This window comes from Lissotriton vulgaris, chromosome 5, assembly GCF_964263255.1.
Source record: "Lissotriton vulgaris chromosome 5, aLisVul1.2, whole genome shotgun sequence".
NCBI lineage: Eukaryota > Metazoa > Chordata > Amphibia > Caudata > Salamandridae > Lissotriton > Lissotriton vulgaris.
Genome location: NC_141693.1, coordinates 67,818,102 through 67,837,611, shown reverse-complemented (window position 1 = coordinate 67,837,611; position 19,510 = coordinate 67,818,102). Strand labels below are relative to the sequence as shown.

The window sequence follows — 19,510 nt, the reverse complement described above, 5'->3', positions numbered from 1 at the left end:
TCAACCTAAACAACTCACAGAATTAGAAAGGGCTTCGCAGCAGCTATAGGGTTTTTCAGATTAAATACAATGCAGTCCTTTCCTATGGTGTTCTGGGAGCAAGGGGGACCAAAGCCATTCTAACCCACCTGGAACGATGTAAAAAGTAAGAGAGGCAGTTGACACTGACCAATCACAACCAAAGCAATGAGAGTGATGAGGAAGCCAGCCAATGGTAAGCAATGGTTGGGCTCTAGTCTTTTTAGATTTAATTTTATAAAGAATAATAGATCTCATAGAGACAGCATATGCGGCAAGACCTAAAAATGAAAGCATCAACGTCATATGATGATACTTCAGGTAAAAATTCACAAATATAAAGAAAACAAAATACACACTTTTTAACTAATAAACATTACACTGGGATAAAATCACAAGACTTTTTTCACTGATAATATTAGCCATTTATGAATTACAAGTAGCAGAGAGATGAAACAACCAGTAAACTTCACAGGTGCCTGGTGCTGTTTTTAGTGAAAATTTCACAATCAAATCACAGCACTGAATCACAGATGAACTGTATGTAAAACCCAACAGTCTTTAAATGAATTGTGCTCTGATCTTCGCTCTGAACCTTGTCCCAGTGGTCACCCCCACCTGCTCTCTCTCACCATTACCGTGAACCCACCCTCCCCTGGACTCCTCACTCTCTTGGTCTATCACCTTGGAAATGAGCCTGTTGGGGGCGCTGTGCAGATGCCTGGGGCACAGGCCCCTTTGAAGCTTAAATAAACTATATAATAACTTGGCCTCTCCTAAGAGACTTGTTCCAAAAGTAGCGTTCTATTATTTTAAACCTCTGCATGTGCTCCTTGTTACTTTTTTATCACTGCGGGGATGTGGGGGGTGGGCGGGTGAAGTGCCTACACCAGTCTCCGCTCTGGATTTGGGGGATGGGGACGGGCGCAAGCTTCTATACCAGCCTCAACTCTACTTCTGGGAGTGGGGCAAGGGGTCTACAGAACCTACAACAGCCTCACGTCTGCTGCTGAGTGTGTGCCCGTGTGGGGTGCAGTGCCTACACCAGCCTCAGCGTTGCTACAGGGTGTGTGTGGGGGTAGGCGTAGCTCCTACACATTAGTCTCAGCTCAGCTGAGTGTGCGTGTGTGTGGGGGGGGGCAGGGATGCAGCGCCTACAGCTTCAGTTCTGCTACAGGTAACGTGTGGGTGGAGACATACCTCATACACCAGCCTCAGTTCTGCTCGGTGGGGGAGCGATGGGGCTGCAGCACCTACACTAGCCTCAGTTGCTGTGGGTGTGTGTGTGTGGGGGGAGAGGGATGAGTACAGTCCCTACACCAGCCTAAGCTCTGCTCCCCAGAGATAGAAAAAAGGGAAGAGCTTCCCTGTGAAGGGGTTCTGCAGGAAGGTGTGGAGAAGCTCCATGGAGTCAGCATTGTACAGGGACAGCCGCCCCCCCTCGTAGTCCAGGTACACCCCCACTTTCAGGGGCTTCTGAAGTGGGAACAGAGGGGTCTGAGGGGAGGTGAGAGCCCTGTAGTAACCATGACTTCCCTCCAAAGCCCAGACTCCTCCCTCGGGTGACCATTTGATCACTCCCTTCCTGCTCACAGACTCTGTTGCAACCCCCACTTCCCATTCTTCCCCCTCCTGCAGCAGCTGCACCTCCCAGTAATGTCTGCCGGAGGTGAACCCCTCGCTCCCCAGCACACAGGAGTTGTAGGTGAATCTCTTGGGGGTGTCTGGCAGGGGCTGTGCTTTGTCCGTCCCTCTCACTCGTCTCCGCCACTCAGACAGGAGGAGCTCAGGATGAGCCGTGTCAGGATCCAGAGTCACCATCACTGCAGAGAAGAGATTCAGAATTAGAGATTAAATGACACAAATAAAGTCTACAACTTTGTTTTATACTTTAATATATGTTTCATATGAATAATTGAACCCCAAACTGAAAGTAGAAGCACAGTCCCAATCAGAATATTTTTATTGTAGCAGAAGCTTTGCAATCATGAGGTGCTGCACTTGAACAGTGGCGTGGCACGGGGGCAGTCTAGTGGAAATCAGAATTACACAGCACCCTGCACTGGATTACACACTGCACTGGGTAGCATTCATGTCTAGTACAGCAAAGTTTGCTAACTGTACACCGCACTGCAAAGCACACTGTGTTATAGAGCCCACAGCGCTAGACAGATTATTTCACTAAACATTTAGCTAGACCACACACTACACCAAACAGCACTACATGAGGAGGACATTCTACAGCGCGGTTCACTGGACGACACAGCACGTTACACTACACTAGAAACAACACTAAACATTGTAGTAGGCCACACACAGTGCTACACATGTGGTAAATTTAAATTACCTATACGGAATTTTATGCGGTAAAGTTCAATAAGAATAACTCAGTCAAAAATAAGAGGCAGAGTCCGTGGCATCTGAGGTTTTATAAGGGTTTTATTCCTTAAAAAGGAATTGGTTCGAACCAGGTATCATGTTCCATCACCACGAGGGTTCAGGAAGGGATAGACAATGGACATGTACAATGCTTTAATAACAGAATATCATATATATAGTACATGCATACAATGATGATGAATGCAGAAGGCGTAACAGCTGAGAGAAACGAGATAAGAACACATGTGCGTAACAGAAGGCGTGCATGAGGGCGTACACGGAGGTGTGTGCTAGACAACGTCATAGAAAAGTGTCACAGGTAGGTGGATCCAAAGAGGAATCCTGCAGTGTCAGCAGGAATATGTGGCAGAGATGCGCGCGCAGCATGACGTGTGATTGACGTGGAACTGGAGGGTGAAGGGGACTTGACATTTGCGCTATACAGGGAGACAGAAGTCTGGCGTGTCAGAACAACCTAATCCCAAATCATATCTGGTATCTTGTGTTTGAGGAACTGTATTATCTAGAAGGAAAGGTCTCTTGGGCAGAGGCTATTCTATACTGACTGCTAGTGCGTGCATATGCGACTACGTGTCTATGTGTAAAGCAAGGGGGCCATAGGCCTACCATGGTAACAGAAGCTATGAATTACTTGCATGGAGACAAAAAGGCCGGGCCCTTTGCTCTGCAGCTGGGAAGGATGTTTACCTAAACTACTAGACAGGAATGTATTTTGGAGGAGCGGAGCAGATAACTTGAAGGCTGAATACAGTCTTGGCAGGCAAGCAGGCCGAGCCAGGCACCGCTAGCCGCACGGGGAGTAAGTCAAGGGTCATAGAAGCGGAAGGCTGCAGCTTTCAGATACGGAAAGCAGAAAAGGCTTGATGGCATGAGTCAGGGCCTAACTCGCTAGAGCCAGAAAAACGTGAAAGTGCACCATGTAAAGACGGTGGCAAGGCATACTTAGGAACTGAATATCCGACCCATTCATGGTGGATCTGAAAGAGGATATGTTGACGTTGGACGCAAATGTATTTGCGTCTTCATAGCTGTTTGTGGAGGGAACATACATGTACTTGAAGCACGTACATGGAGCCGTTGGGGTCTACGTTAGGGGACACAATTGACCATAAAAATTCATATTACCTCATTCCCTCCTTGTCCCCTACGGACCCTTCATGATATATCAATCCTCATTAATCTATCAATCTGTTCATGTAACATCATTTGCTCTTCTTTCTTCTTACGGTGTTTTGAACGTGGACTTGAATGAGGAATACATGATGTGGCGCACAAGCCACAAATCGCTGGCCCACATTGCAGACATAGGCAACAACTGAATACTATGAGAAGGGCTATTCCTAGGAAGGATAGGACTTTCCATCCCCAGGCGGATAACACGCTCCAGAACCAACCGGACCAAGTCCAGGTGCCTGGATTCTGGTGTATCTGACTTGCAATCTTGTGAAGACGGGTTATGGCTCTATATACTGATGGCACGTTTTCTGGAATGAAAACACAGCAGCTCGATCCGATGACTCTACAAGCTCCGCCCCTATCGGCCAGGATGACGTCAAGAACAAGACGATTTTGAAGAACAACAATCCGCATAGCAGACTGCTCCTCTGTTAAGTTGCCTAGGGCGGAAGTAGTTTCATTCACTACTGCTTCGAGGGTTCTAGTTAATTTACGTATCAGTTTACTATCAAAGACAGCACCTAAGTAGGGAAAGAAACCTTTATTGAAGTCAGTGTATTGCTCCCATGCCGTTTCAGTGTAGTCGACAATCGGGAGATCTCTCTGTGGTCTATTGTGTACTAGATGGGTGTCCCTATGGTAATCAGGAGGGGCTAGGAAAACAGGTGGCAGAAGGAAGGCAATGTAACAAGTACCATCCCAATCTAGAGGTAAACGTATATATGCTGTATGACCACAAACGAAATAGGAATGACGGGAAGCCTTGAATGTAGACTTGCCTTTATCACTGAATTCGATCACAGTAGTACATTTACTATGACCCAGGTGTACTGATCCATTCTTTCTGACACACAATTCACCTTTTACTGGTAATACGGACATAGCGGGCAAGACTGGTTCGGTTTCGGATTCAACATTCAGAATCATGAGGTTAAGTGTAAAGTTACCTAATCCATATACTTTGTTTTCTAGATCAGTCCCTGTCCTTTTGGGAAGACCCTCCTTGTCAGGGAAACATACTTTATGCAGAACTGTGTTCAGATTTCCCCATACCCAATTGCCCTGGTAAACTACGGAATCAGAGTCTAAGGAATTAATCAAACTAAACCATGCACCACAGGAACCATTGTGTGTGAACGGGTACGGAAAGAGGGGCAGAACTCCCTTGAATTTCTGATAGGGAGGGAGTCGGCCACATATCCAACAATTAGTAGCATTGCTGGTCTGATGGGAATGATGTAACATACTAATGAATGTATTGTTGCGCAGCGCAAGTCGGTAAGATAACTCGTGCGGGGGCAGTTCACTGAAAGTGTGTTCGGCAGTAACATTTAAGGAAGAATGTGCACGCTTGAAAATAGGATAATATATGTGAAGCAGTATACTTGCAGCAATAATCATAAGACTCAGAAAAAACATAATCAACAGTGTCACAATACAGTGACTACGAAGTGATCTACAATATTCACGTTTCTTGAGCTGTTTCTGTCTTTCTCTCTCTCTCTATTGGGGTCTAGGGGATACATGTCAGAAACTCGTCTAACCGATTCACCTAGGGGAGGACTTAAACAATTAAACTGTCTGACTTGCTAGACCTTAATTTCAATTTATATTCTTGAGAAGAAGTTTTCTCAACCAGGGGGAGTTTTGAGTCAGTCTCTGGAGGAGGGCCGGGCTGGGAGTCTAGATCTGGCGGCAGTCCATGGCATTTTTTGACATGACTCGAGTGAAGCCAGCCCTTACGGCCCTCGACTTTAATCGCAGTCCTTGTAGTCAATAGTACTAGCTTCGGCGCTTGCCAACGGGGCTCCAGCGGACTTCTCCTGTCGAAGTTCCTCACGAATACCAAATCTCCCGGAACAACCTCATGTGGCTTCACCTCGGTGTTGTCGGGAAAGGCTGCAGCAACCTGTGAACGACATGATTGTAGTGCAGACATCAAGGAAGCAAGGTAATCTGTCAGCATGTTACAGTCAACATCAGTAATTTTTCTTGGCAGAGGCGTCCCCCACATATTCGGTGGCCTACCAAAGACCACCTCGTACGGGGATAGCCCTGTTCTGGAGTGTGCGACCATTCTCATATAAAAGAGCGCAACTGGTAAAGCTACTATCCAGTCGACACCTTTCTCTCTACAGATCTTGGCAAGGCGAATTTTCAGGGTCTGATTATGACGTTCCACGAGACCTGCTGCCTCGGGATGTCGGACACAGTGGAATTTCCATTGATAGCCGAGCAGGAGTGATACCTGCTTCATGAGCTCGGACGAGAATGGCTGACCGTTATCTGAGTATACGATACGGGGCAAACCATACCTGGGGAAGAATTCACGAACCAGCTGCTTGGCAGTGGTCGGAGCAGTGTAATCTGGGACTGGATATGCTTCTGTCCATCGGGAGAGTGCACATACAACTACGAGGACATATTTGAATCCTCGACAACGTTCCATCTGGATATAATCCATCTGGAGGACTTCAAAAGGGTGATCGGGAGTATGAAATCCACCTTGCTCTACGGGAATGCTTTTACCTGGGTTGAACTGACAACAGATCATGCAAGTACGCACTTTTTGTTTGGCTGCTGCTCGTAAATGTTTATTGAACCAGAGATTTTGAATACTGTCTAACATGGCTTTTTCTCCTAAATGTGCAGGACTGTGTACTGTGTTAATGATAACTTGAACCATAGAGTCGGGGAGAAACCATATAGATTTTCCCTTCGTCATCCATCCCTGTTCTGTCTGGATCCCTCCTAGTTCAGTCCATTTCTTTATTTCGTCTGGTGTAGCATGTGTCTGTATGTCAATTACATCTAGGGCGGGATCCTTAACTGTCATGCAATGTGTCGGTGTCGGGACTATTGTCTTTGTCAGGTCAGTTGTGAGAGTCTGAGTCTGAGCTGTATGCTTGGCTGTTCAGTCTGCCAGGTCGTTACCCTGGGAAATTGTATCTGTGACTTTCGTATGTGCCTTGCACTTCATGATGGATATTGCTGTAGGCAAATGTATTGTGTCTAACAGAGCTTGAATGAGGGGACCGTGCTGAATTTTGGCCCCGTGAGAAGTCAAAAAACCTCTCTCTCGCCAAATTACACCGAAGTCGTGTACGACTCCGAAAGCATAACGTGAATCTGTGTATATGTTAACTCTCTTATTCTTTGCTCGAATACAGGCTTGAGTCAGAGCGATGAGCTCTGCTGCTTGAGCTGACAGGGTGTCAATACAATTCGTTTCTATGACTTCAGTTTCTGTCGTGACTGCATATGCGGCCACTAATTCACCTGTACTTGTTCTCATGCATGAACCATCCACATAAAGTGTCAGGTCTGGATCTGGTAATGCGGTGTCTGTCAAGTCTTGTCTAGGTTTCGTCGTGATGGTAATGACTTCAATACAATCATGTGCCAATGGATCTGTCTCACTTAACGGCAGAAGTGTAGCAGGGTTCAATGTATTGCAACGTCTGATTTCTATGTGTGGCTGAAACAGTGTCAATTCATAACCTGTCAGTCGTGCTATAGTCAAGTGCTGAGTCTGTGTTCGGTTTAAAAGAACTTCCACGGAATGTGGAACTTGTACTGTCAATTGGTGTCCTAACACTATGGAATCGCTTTGTCTGATTGCTAGAGCTGTTGCTGCTACAGATTTCAAGCACGCAGGCAGCGCCTGGGCTACTGGATCCAATGTACTAGAAAAATAAGCACACGGTTTGTATGAACCTGCTTGATCTTGGGTGAGCACTGACAATGCAGTACCTTCTCGTTCTGTGACAAAAAGTGTAAAAGGCTTGCTGTAACATGGTGTCGCTAAAACAGGTGCTTGACATAAGGCTTTCTTTAATTCGTCAAAAGCTTGTGTATGTTCCTGAGTCCAAGGGAGGACAGTAGATGTCGCTGCCTCCTGGGTTGTCAACTGTATGAGTGGTTTCGCTAGAAATGCATACTGAGGGATCCATTGTCTACAGTAAGAAGTGAGGCCTATAAAAGCTCGTACCTCCTTTTGTGTCTTGGGTTGTGACATGTTTACAATTAACTGAATACGATCAGGTGTTAGCTGTCTCCCCCCTTTGGACAGCAAGCACCCAAGGTAAACCACTTGCTGAACACAGAATTGCAGCTTCGAAGGGGACACCTTGTGCCCCTTGTCAGCCAAGAAATGCAAAACCGTCAGTGATGCTTGCGCACATTCAGGTTCGCTGCGGGCGGTGATCAGTAGATCATCGACGTACCGTAGCAGGGCAGTGTTGTCAGGCATGTGAATACTGTCGAGTTGTCTTTTCAGTGCTTGGCTATAGATGCTGGGGCTTTCTGTGAATCCTTGAGGTGCGCGTGCAAATTTGAAGCTTCGACCACTTAAACAGAATCCGAAGAGATATTGGCTTTCCGGATCAATTGGGACACTAAAGAAGGCGTTCTTCAGATCAATTACAGTAAAGAACGTTGCTTCGGAATCAATGGCAGACAATAGAGACGAGATGTCTGGGACCACGGGATACTGTGGTACAATGCATTTATTCAGTTCTCGTAAATCGATCACTAATCGATAAACTGGGGGTGCATTTGGATCAGTACGTTTAAGAATTGGAATGATAGGGGAGTTACATAGATTCGAGTCGGTTTCTACAACCACTCCTTGTGCAATGAGCTCGTCAATGATTTTCAGTAAAGCCACTACAGCATCTGGGGGTAACTTGTATTGTCGGATTCGTGGTAGTACTACTCCTGGCCTAAGTGTGACTCGATATGGTGTAATGTGCATACAACCTACATCAGTGGGGCCTTGTGCCCATAAATGTGCAGGGACATTCTGTAATCTGGGATCAATATCTCTCAACACATAGTGACCCTTGAAGTCACGTAAAAACAGTCTGACTCCTTCCGGAGAACAGCATATCACAGCTCCTAGAGCTTTCAGTGTCTTGATGCCTAACAAGTTTTCTGGACATGATTTCGTTAATAACAAATCGGTAGTGCGAGATAATGGACTAACTAATAGAGGTACTGGTTTCGAAACTTCATTTACAATAGCTTTGCCTGAAAATCCAAGGGAAACATTCTGGGAGCCTGAGAGGGGTGCCCCTGGAACCTCATCGTGACTTATTGTTGTTCTGCTTGCCCCTGTATCAATCAAAAACTTTCTATCTTTTCCTAACACTTGGCTATGTACGTAAGGACCCTCTTGATCTACAGGAACCTCAATAAGAGGCAAGCCAACTTCCCTCTCTAGGCTGTTTCATGTGTATCGCTGATAATCGGGGTAATCAGTTTGTGCATACTGGTACATCTGTTGCGTTGCATGTTGTGTTGCGGCAATCGGTTGTGGCTGTGGTACCGCTACTGTCTGGACTGTCTGTTGTGAAGCTTGCATAGGCTGGACATTCTGTGGTACTTGTTGTTGGACCTGGTCCTGTCTAGGTGGACGCGGTCTTTCTTTAGTTTTACCTGTAGCTATATTGTGTTTCAAAACTGCACAATCTTTTATATAGTGACCTGGCTGTTTACAATAGTTGCATGTCCCTTTAACAGGAGCTGCTGAATTATTGGACTGTGTCATGCCCTTTTTCTGACCGTCAGCTGGAACTGACCGAGCTACTAACATTTTCATTTTCGTGTCTTTCATACGTCTTTGTTCGTGATCATGTTCTTCTCTAATTCTGTTCTGGTGGTACTGTAACATTTGTAACATTTGGGAAGGCGTGTTTGCTTGCCAGGTGCTCTCGACTTTCAGTATACGATTCTTAACATGGGGCAGGGAATTTTCGACCAACTTAGATACAAAAAGGTGTGGATATGACTCGCTACTTGCTTTCAGGCCACTATTAATAATAAAACATTTCTCGAATCGGGAATAAAAATCACTAGTGTCTTCATCGGGTTTCTGTTTGCAGGCTGAGATTGCATCCCAGTCCTCCTTTTTCGTTGCTAATAAACGTGGCAATACTTGTACTAATAATCCTGGTAATGCTTTAGTTTTATCCCCAAGCCCTAGGCCTGGGGTTCGGGTATTTTCTTCGTTCTCTAATGCAGCCCAATCAATCTTTTGCTCTCCCACCTCCCATTCTTTTTCTTTGAGTTTCTCGTAAATACCGGCAGGCAATAATACTTTCAATATTTTCATGATGTCAGGATAGGTATAATCACCCATGAGTAACGTCTTTTATTTCACGGTGGAAACCTGCAGGGTCTTTATCGTGACTGGGCACTAGTTTCTTCATTTCCAGTAATTCCATTTTAGTTATGGGCGTGTACACAAACACACGTCTAAAGGTATTATCATCATTCCTGACTGGGTGCACTTCTCGTAAGGGATTTTGTCTGTCTATGTAAAACATTTTTCTTTCTGGGGGTGGAGCTGACACAAACTGTGGATTCAGGAAAGCACTACATCTTTGTCGATGTTCTAGAATTACCTTAATTAAATCAGTACCTAGGCCTCTCCATTTATTCATGAGTAGCTCTATTAATATATCAGGTAAGGGACCTGGATCAGAATGTTGGCTCTTATACAATATAAGGAGGTGCTGTATCATATACATACTCGCTAGTCGCTGTTCGTCTGGGGAAAGATTCAAAAAGGTCTGCGCTAATGCGTCATTACTATATGTATCAGAATTGTCAGCCCATTGTACTGCTGACCTGGCTAATTCTTGTTCGTCCATGGAATTGAGTACATGGTACCCCATTCGTTCTTGAAGTATTTTATCGGTAGCCTGAAACAAATGTTCAGGAGTCTTCGGGTTTGACATAGCAGCGTGAAAAAGTCTCTTGCTTTCTGGGCGTATCGGTTTATTAAAGGATCTACCCTTGCCTACATAAGCTATCATTCCTTTATCTTCTGGCTCATCCTCCTCTGAGGATTTATTTGCATCTGATTCTGCTTCCCTTTCAGCTTTCTCTTTTGCATGGAATACTACTATTTCTTTACGAATTTTTCTGTACATGCTCTCTATACAATTTAGTTTATCATGTTTTCCGTCTGAAATATTCTGACTCCATGCAGTTAATACCTTCATCTCTTCTTGATTTACGCCAGGCCGGTCTCGTTCTCTTATGAAACAGTTTATGAGGAATCTTAATAGTAGGCTCTGAATGTCTACTTTCTGATGCGCCATGGCCTCCTGAATACATTCCTGACCCTCCCCCGTCTGAACAAAACGATATATCCTGTCTAGATTATCTCTCATTCCTGGAAACAGAATTAAAAAATCTGCAGCACGTCGTATACGTATTGAGGCTAATAACATGCAACCATCTTTGCCTGGTATGGGGTCATATCTACAGTATGTGATAAGTTCTTTCGCCCTTTCACTGCTAAATCAGTTTCGGAGTACGTTGCATTGCTAGTTCTTTAGTATTTAATCGATGTACTGGTGGCGGGGTCTGGAAACCCCCTGTTGCACCTCCTGAAGCGGAGGCTTGACCATGATCTGTCGGTAGGGCCGTGTCAGGCCCAAAAAGATTGGGCGGATTAATAGGGGATGCAGGAAGTGGTGGAGGAGTGGTCTGTCGTTGGGGAAGTATAGGTGCAGGTGGAACATTTGTGTATGCGGGTGCTGCATTGTCTAAATAAGAAGAAAGGAAAATCTCTGCTGCGGTCTTGTGACGTGATTTAGTCGGAGCCAATGGAGGGGGCTGATCTTTCGGTACTTCCGGGGTCGCCTTGGGCAGGCCCTCGGCCAGGACTGGATACAATCCTGTCATAATAGCGTTACTACGTCTATCGTGTTGTTCTATCCTAACTCGTTCTCCTTCTTCTAGTAGTTCTTTTTCTTTGGCTTTTTCGGAATCTTCTGTACTTCTCTCTGCTTTTCTGAGTGCTTTCTCTGTCCGTCTGTGTGATTCTTTACGCCATAATTCAATGGCATCTTTCTGTGACTGTCTGGCTTTCTTTTTCCATAATGCTTCTTCTACTCTCAAGATGCCCTCGGCATCCCATGTCCCTGTAACGGGCCATCTCTGATTTTCTGCTAGATCTTTGGTGTAATCCACCCATAAGTCGAGAAATAATACAGCATCTAAGCCGTGTTTGTGGTATATAAAATACCCTGGAGTGTCCCTGGGTGGGATGGGAACAGCTTCCTCGAGTATCCCTTTTCTAGTTCCTATCTGTTTCAGTTTAGAAAACAGCGGCATTTTTCAGCCGTGATACTGGGTACTTGATACTTACTCGTATTTGGACACAACTAATACAATAAACACAGTAATGAAAATCAAACAATCACTCATACCACGACATTAAAACATACTAAAAACATTTCGGAAAACAAACAATAACTTGATAGCGGAATACTGGATATACTGCTAAACAGTACAGATATACTGCTAAACAGTGCAGACCGGGTCTGTGTACCCAAACCCGTCTTGACCGGACACAAATTAATGCACCTGTCTAGATACGTCCCCAGCAACGGTACTCACCGGGAAGCACGGAAACTGAAGGCCTCGGGAACTCGACACTGGACTGGACCGGACTGGACTCGACGACTCGTGACGTAGGCACTTCGGAACTTCGGAACTGGTGGGCCTCTGAATACCTCGGACCTTGCTCTCTCAGCTGGGCTCTGGTCGGGATCCTCCGCACTCCTCACCGCCTCGTCTGGGTGTCGATCGCAGCCTCAGTCACCTCCGTTGGCCTGAGGGAGGTACAGGAAATCCTGCGGGTACGCGTTGTTGTCCGTCACGGCTGTGGCAGGGGACCGGGCCTGCAACGCACCGCCGGCGCGTAAGGTGGGGGAGGGTCCCTATTCGGGCGCCAATTATGTGGTAAATTTAAATTACCTATACGGAATTTTATGCGGTAAAGTTCAATAAGAATAACTCAGTCAAAAATAAGAGGCAGAGTCCGTGGCATCTGAGGTTTTATAAGGGTTTTATTCCTTAAAAAGGAATTGGTTCGAACCAGGTATCATGTTCCATCACCACGAGGGTTCAGGAAGGGATAGACAATGGACATGTACAATGCTTTATTAACAGAATATCATATATATAGTACATGCATACAATGATGATGAATGCAGAAGGCGTAACAGCTGAGAGAAACGAGATAAGAACACATGTGCGTAACAGAAGGCGTGCATGAGGGCGTACACGGAGGTGTGTGCTAGACAACGTCATAGAGAAGTGTCACAGGTAGGTGGATCCAAAGAGGAATCCTGCAGTGTCAGCAGGAATATGTGGCAGAGATGCGCGCGAAGCAGCATGACGTGTGATTGACGTGGAACTGGAGGGTGAAGGGGACTTGACATTTGCGCTATACAGGGAGACAGAAGTCTGCCGTGTCAGAACAACCTAATCCCAAATCATATCTGGTATCTTGTGTTTGAGGAACTGTATTATCTAGAAGGAAAGGTCTCTCGGGCAGAGGCTATTCTATACTGACTGCTAGTGCGTGCATATGCGACTACGTGTCTATGTGTAAAGCAAGGGGGCCATGGGTCTACCATGGTAACAGGAGCTATGAATTACTTGCATGGAGACAAAAAGGCCGGGCCCTTTGCTCTGCAGCTGGGAAGGATGTTTACCTAAACTACTAGACAGGAATGTATTTTGAAGGAGCGGAGCAGATAACTTGAAGGCTGAATACAGTCTTGGCAGGCAAGCAGGCAGGCCGAGCCAGGCACCGCTAGCCGCGCGGGGAGTAAGTCAAGGGTCATAGAAGCGGCAGGCTGCAGCTTTCAGATACGGAAAGCAGAAAAGGCTTGATGGCATGAGTCAGGGCCTAACTCGCTAGAGCCAGAAAAACGTGAAAGTGCACCATGTAAAGACGGTGGCAAGGCATACTTAGGAACTGAATATCCGACCCATTAATGGTGGATCTGAAAGAGGATATGTTGATGTTGGACGCAAATGTATTTGCGTCTTCATAGCTGGTTGTGGAGGGAACATACATGTACTTGAAGCACGTACATGGAGCCGTTGGGGTCTACGTTAGGGGACACAATTGACCATAAAAATTAATATTACCTCACACAGATCACTTTCCAAGGCCGAAAGCTACAATGAAACTCCACAGTACTAGACAGTGCACTATTAGACACTGCAGGATAGTCTTACAGTGTAGTACTTGCGAAGTTGTGATAAACAGTACATTGTTCAAGTCTGTGCACAACTGTAGCAACTAAACTGCAGTAGACAGCACATTGTACTGCCAAAAACATTGCGCATAACAGCAGATTTCACCCAAAATATATTGCACTGTCCCACACACTACACCAGCAGCATACTGCACTACAAACAACACTGTAATAGACGGGACATTGTACCACTTAGTACACTTCCTCACACAGCACACTACATCACACCACACATTCTGCTGATCATCACAGTGCCAGACAGCACAGTAGACTGGACAGAACGCTGCAATAGACAGGACACAGTACTAGACAGAGCACAGCACTACACAACACTACACCAAACACTGTACTAGGCTGGAAAGTACATTGTAATAGACAGTGTACTGTATGAAATGCTTCATTTGTGAGCCCACTGCACTAAATGATACATTGTACTAGACTGTGCAAAGTCCTAGTGAGCACACACCATTGGACGGTACATTGTGCTGTCTGATACACTGCACCAGAAAGAACACTGTACTTGACAGTACCCTATCATAACCGACAGACCATAGACAGCATACTAAACCACAGAACAAACTGTACTAGACGGCGCACGACTGCAGAGCATTGTAAACGAGACAGCACAGAAGACTGAGCATAACACTGTGCTAAGCAGGCATTAAACACAAGACAAAACTGCATGTTGCATTAGGCAGAACACAGAACTAGATAGCATTGCACTGCAGAATACCGTGCTACACAGCACTTATCTAATCGGCGCACTGGATAGTGATATACAGCACTGCACTAATCAGCGCACTGCGCTACTGCATACCCTGTGCTCAAAAGAAAGTTCTTTGCACAGGGTAAGTACTGTCATGTAACGAGTACCAGCTCTACTTTATGTAGAGAGCACTGCAGATATGCAGGTAAAGAGCACTACAAGCCCAAGCTTCACAAGGAAATAAAGTAGATGGGAGTTCACCAGAAAGCAGAACACAAGATCAGCAGGTTTTAGGTAAATTGGACAACATGATTAACTTGCCTTGAAGAGTTCACAATCACAGCGCACAAGAATGTATTCCATTCCCATTGTTAGCAGAGACGTGGTTTAGAAAATATGTAGACAAGGGTAACCTTAGTCACGAGTATACAGAGTCAGATAAGAGGTCTTGGGAACAGAGCACTCAAGGAGGGAAGGGTAATGTTTCTTCAAAGCTCGCTAAGGATTACGATAAAGGGAATTGAGGAGAGGACACAAGTTTAAGGATGCAAGTGATGTTAGGTTTATGTGAAAGTATAGTATTAACTTGTATTATTCTGTGACTTATTGGTTTTTAATATAATATGTATGAAGTAGGCATTTTTGTGACTATATAAAGGGTTGCTTGCTTGCAGCTTCTTGAGGACAGCTTTTAGCTCTACGGAGGTGCCTGGTCCCCCGGCTGTCATCATTAAACCTACTTATGCCTTGCCAATGAGGTCTGGTCTCTCTTTATTCTAGTTTTCCCTGAACATTTGGAAAACCAGAGGAGTCCCGTTCGCTCTTAACCACCCGCTACCACATGAACACACTATTGCGCATTCACAACAAGGTAAGCAGACACCATGTTCTCCAAAGTTCTGTCTATTCATGGGGGCGGGTAGGACCCGGAGTTGCCATCTTTAAGGGTGAGGACCATGCAGACTTCCTTCCTTGTTTTTATATTAAATGACTTTTCTCTTTGGCAATGGTAAGCGTGGATGAAATGTAATGTGTAATCACATGCAAGATTGTGTATGTATTATAGATAATTATTAGTTAAGTTAGTAGACAGTTAATCCCAATGTAACGTTATACATTATTATAAGTGATTCGAAATTGGACTTCCAATGTGAGTTCTGACATTTTGACACAGGGGACGGCCAAAAGGTCTATGTTAAACTTTACCCCACAGTAAGAACAGAACACGAGTCAACAGATTCCTGACATTACATTTGGAAGTCATCATGTGACTTATGAGGTCCATGGAATGAAGCAATCCCCTCATGAGTATAGAGGAAAGTGGAAAACCAAAGGAAATGATGGATGGAGCGTTGACAATACAAGCACTCACCCCCAGTCAACTGATCTGGGTTTAATCCATCACCGTTCTTTCGCCCACTCTGCCACCCCAGTTCAGACATGGCCATATGCAAATCCGTCTGACCCTGTGCCTCATGGGAACAGTCCAGCCCGAACTGCCAAGCCATGCCTTCCCTGGACCGGAAACGAGCTACCCAGGACTGGTTTCTGGCATTTCAGCCTTCTTCAGCCCGGCTTGCTTGAATCCAGTGGCAAAGTGGGCAAGGGACTCATGTCTGAGCATACCCTGCCAACTTATGGCGAACAAAGAAAAACCAAAGGAAATGATGGACGGAGTGTTGATAATACAAGCACTCACCCCCAGTCAACTGATCTGGGTTTAATCTATCACCGTTATTTAGCCCACTCTGCCACCACAGTTCAGACATGGCCATCAGTCTGACCCTGTGCCTCATGGGAACAGTCCAGCCCGAACTGCCAAGCCATGCCTTCCCTGGACCGGAAACAAGCTACCGAGGACCGGTTTCTGGCATTTCAGCCTTCTTCAGCCCGGCTTGCTTGAATCCAGTGGCAAAGTGAGCAAGGGACATGCAGATACAAGAGACCACCTTATCTTTTTGGTGAGTCTTTTGTGAGAAGTCCAGAGACTCTTCAAATACCGGTTCATCTTGTACCCAGTCTGCTCTCCCACCTCCGTATGGCCCTGAGAGAATCTCTCCCAAAGTACCCGGCATGTTTCGACTGTCGCAATGACAAGAAGGCGCAGTGGGATTTAAGAATACAGAGGTTGTGACCTCTACCACCTCTGAAAGGACCCGCTATTTGACTTATATACATCAATGCCAAAACACACGAATATGCCCAAACAAAAAACAAGGGTGGAAGATTCTCAAGTTCCAGCACAATTGCCTAATAAGGAATTCCCAAACATATTCAGCTAAATACTTGTGGAAATACTTTCTTCTGTTTTACTCTAGGTTGGAATGTGAGATCAGAATAGGGTGATCAACCCCAAGGTATTATTGACCTTTGTTTCACCACTAAAGATCCTTAGATAAAATCCAGATTTAAATTCAGACACCCTGCCCAGTGTTATTGTTCCTGAAAAATTGTCACAAATCCTTCCTGGACCACAAAGGGGTGAAACATGTCGACCTAACCTTCTAAGCACTACACACTATATTGTCATGCTTTGTACACTGCTTGGCAATCTACACTTATCTGTTTTTAATCCTGCCAAGGAGATTCCTGAATAAATAGATCTCTGGGTACCTCATAGGACATTTTAGACCACTTCTTCCTCTCTATATTCATCACTAAACCCCTATACACCTGCTTGCGTCATCACAGCTAAAACAAAAGAAATCTCCACTATGGAGCCTTCTCGTGGGGCCCTTGGGGCATTGCAGCGCCGGCCCCACTAGATGAGAAAGCATGACACCCACACGGGTGTGTGAGGGCAATACCCTCCAATAAGGAAGACCCCCTCACCTTACACACTCCAACCTTATGTTCCCTGTATAGGAACAGTCACCTTCTTTTGTTCATGTTCGTACTTCTAATAAGGAGCAAGGGTGCTGAACCTTGAACTGCTGCTTGTCCCTCCCTTTTGGGATTCATGAATCCAATGTAACAAGTGTCTGTGCTTCACAGAGATGCCACACACCATACTAACATGGCTTTATAAATACACAATAGTTCTCAATCTCTGGGTTAGAATGCCCAAAGCATTTTGCTGAAAAGGCTTTTGACTGAGTATCCTGGCCATTCCTTTAGCATGTCTTAAGTCAGTTTTGGCTTTGTCCTTCAAAGATTAAGGGAATCAAAGCACCATGTAAGGACATGACAACTAAGACTATAAGAATGGATTCAATGTCGCAAAGCTATTTAATTTAGATGGGGCCCCAGCTAGGGAGCCCTCTGAAATAATGTTCCATATATAATGCAAAGAGCTGTGGTGACAAACATATACACTCACTTGTAATAAATGGTTCAATTCAGAAGCTATGAGCTTATGTAGAAAATATTACGATATTTACTTCTGACCCCCCCTCCCCCTCCGCCCTTCATGATATTGGAAATGTAGACGCATGGTTTGGCCCTCTTTCTGGCTGTCTCTTAAATTTCACCAAAGGCAAAAACTATATAATCAGAAATTACCTATTGAAGAACCTATTTTGTGGCTAAAGAAACAGTAACTTCCTTCAGTAACGCTCTTTCTGGTGGATACTCTATCTTACTGCAGGTTGCTCAGCTTATGAATATTCGCCAGGCATCAGACTGGATTCAGAAACTTTTCAGCAGTACCACTGCAGTGGCTAAACTGCAGCTCTGCATTTACGTCATTGCACTCCAGATGTGATGTGCAGAACCACATAGAAGCGCCACCCAATTGCAATGATGTCAACATTACGGTAGCAGCCTTGGCTCATGGTTGAATGAGCATGCAAACGTTCTGGAGGTTGCTTCCTAGCCAGTGTGTAGCAGGTTTTAATGCGAAGAACAATCCAGAGGGAGATGGTCATTTTCTGCACGGCTTTACCCTTCTTTGCCGTGGGGAATATATCAAAGAGCCGATCGACCACAAGATGTTCCTTGGTTCGATCGATGCAAAATTAGAGGGCTTTTAGGATCCAACTGGTGGAGTCTCTCCTCCTCCTTAGAGGGGTGAAGTAAAGCGAAGAATTGTTAAGTCCTGTCTTCAATGAAAGGCGGAGAGAAGACTGGTAAAGAATGAAAGTTCTTTAATGTTGATTCCTTCACAGCAAGCAAGGAGCACGTCAGCTAGAAACAGCAGTCAGGCAGTAACTGACACTAGAGAGAACATCTAGGATAGAACACCAAAGGGCATTCTAAACAATAGAGACAGGAAAGGAATATAGATAAACTTAAGACTCTAAAACTCTAAACCATAGATACCACACATCTCCCTTCCCCAAAACAAAACAAAAAAAAAAAAAACACATCAAAGATAAAAATCCTTGAGATAAGCAGGAGTACAGATGTTGCGACTGCTCCGCCTGAGGGCAGGAGGAAGAAGCACCGGAGCAGGAATGACATTAGGATCGGCAACAGGACAGTCCGATGAATCATTAGAAGTGCAGTGATCATTAATGACATCAGGAGGCGAAGATAGGTCCGACAGCACAGAAGAAGGACCTGGGCACTCCAAATCAACAGCTCCAGAGATAAAGGAAGGATCTCCTTGAGGAGAGGAAGTGAAGGACTGGAAATCCGGAGATGAGCAGACTGAGAAGTTGCTGTCCTTCAGAGCTTTGCAGTCTTTGAAAACAGGAGGATTCACAACCACAACATTTCTTTTGCTCCACCACTTTCCATTTGAAAGTAACACAGCATTCTTGGAGACTCTGATGACTTTTGAAGCAGGGTAGAATTTAGATGTCTGACTACCATTTTTCAGAGGTCTTTTGACTTTGACGGAATCACCCACCTTGAAAGGAATGACTTTAGTTTTGAACTTGTCATCATAAGCAACTTTCATCTGGTTTTGCATGGAAACAACCCTGTCACGAACCTGATCAACATTGGGTAATTTCCCAACAACCTTTGTTTTGTCAAGGACCCAGGGGGGACTAAGCTTAGAAGAGCCAAAACGTTTCTTTAACAAGACAAAAGGGGTAATACCAGTTGTGGAATGGGGAGTGTTATGATAACTCCACAGCCTTTCCTTAACAGTTTTGGAAACATCCAAGTTTTGCGCGCAGGCTAACTGGATGGTGTCTTTTAGCATCTTGTTAACCCTTTCGACCATGCCATTCCCTTGTGGGCTGTACAGGGC

General features: G+C 45.1%; 1 pseudogene across 1 annotated transcript; it reads right to left on the bottom strand.

Moving 5' to 3' along the window:
• Positions 1 to 437: 437 nt before the first annotated feature.
• Positions 438 to 16,445, bottom strand: LOC147710194 (zinc-binding protein A33 pseudogene; annotated as a pseudogene). Its single transcript, XR_015295580.1, has 2 exons — positions 16,310 to 16,445; positions 438 to 1,841 (listed from the first exon to the last, which is right to left on the bottom strand). The product of XR_015295580.1 is annotated as a zinc-binding protein A33 pseudogene (transcript).
• Positions 16,446 to 19,510: the final 3,065 nt, after the last annotated feature.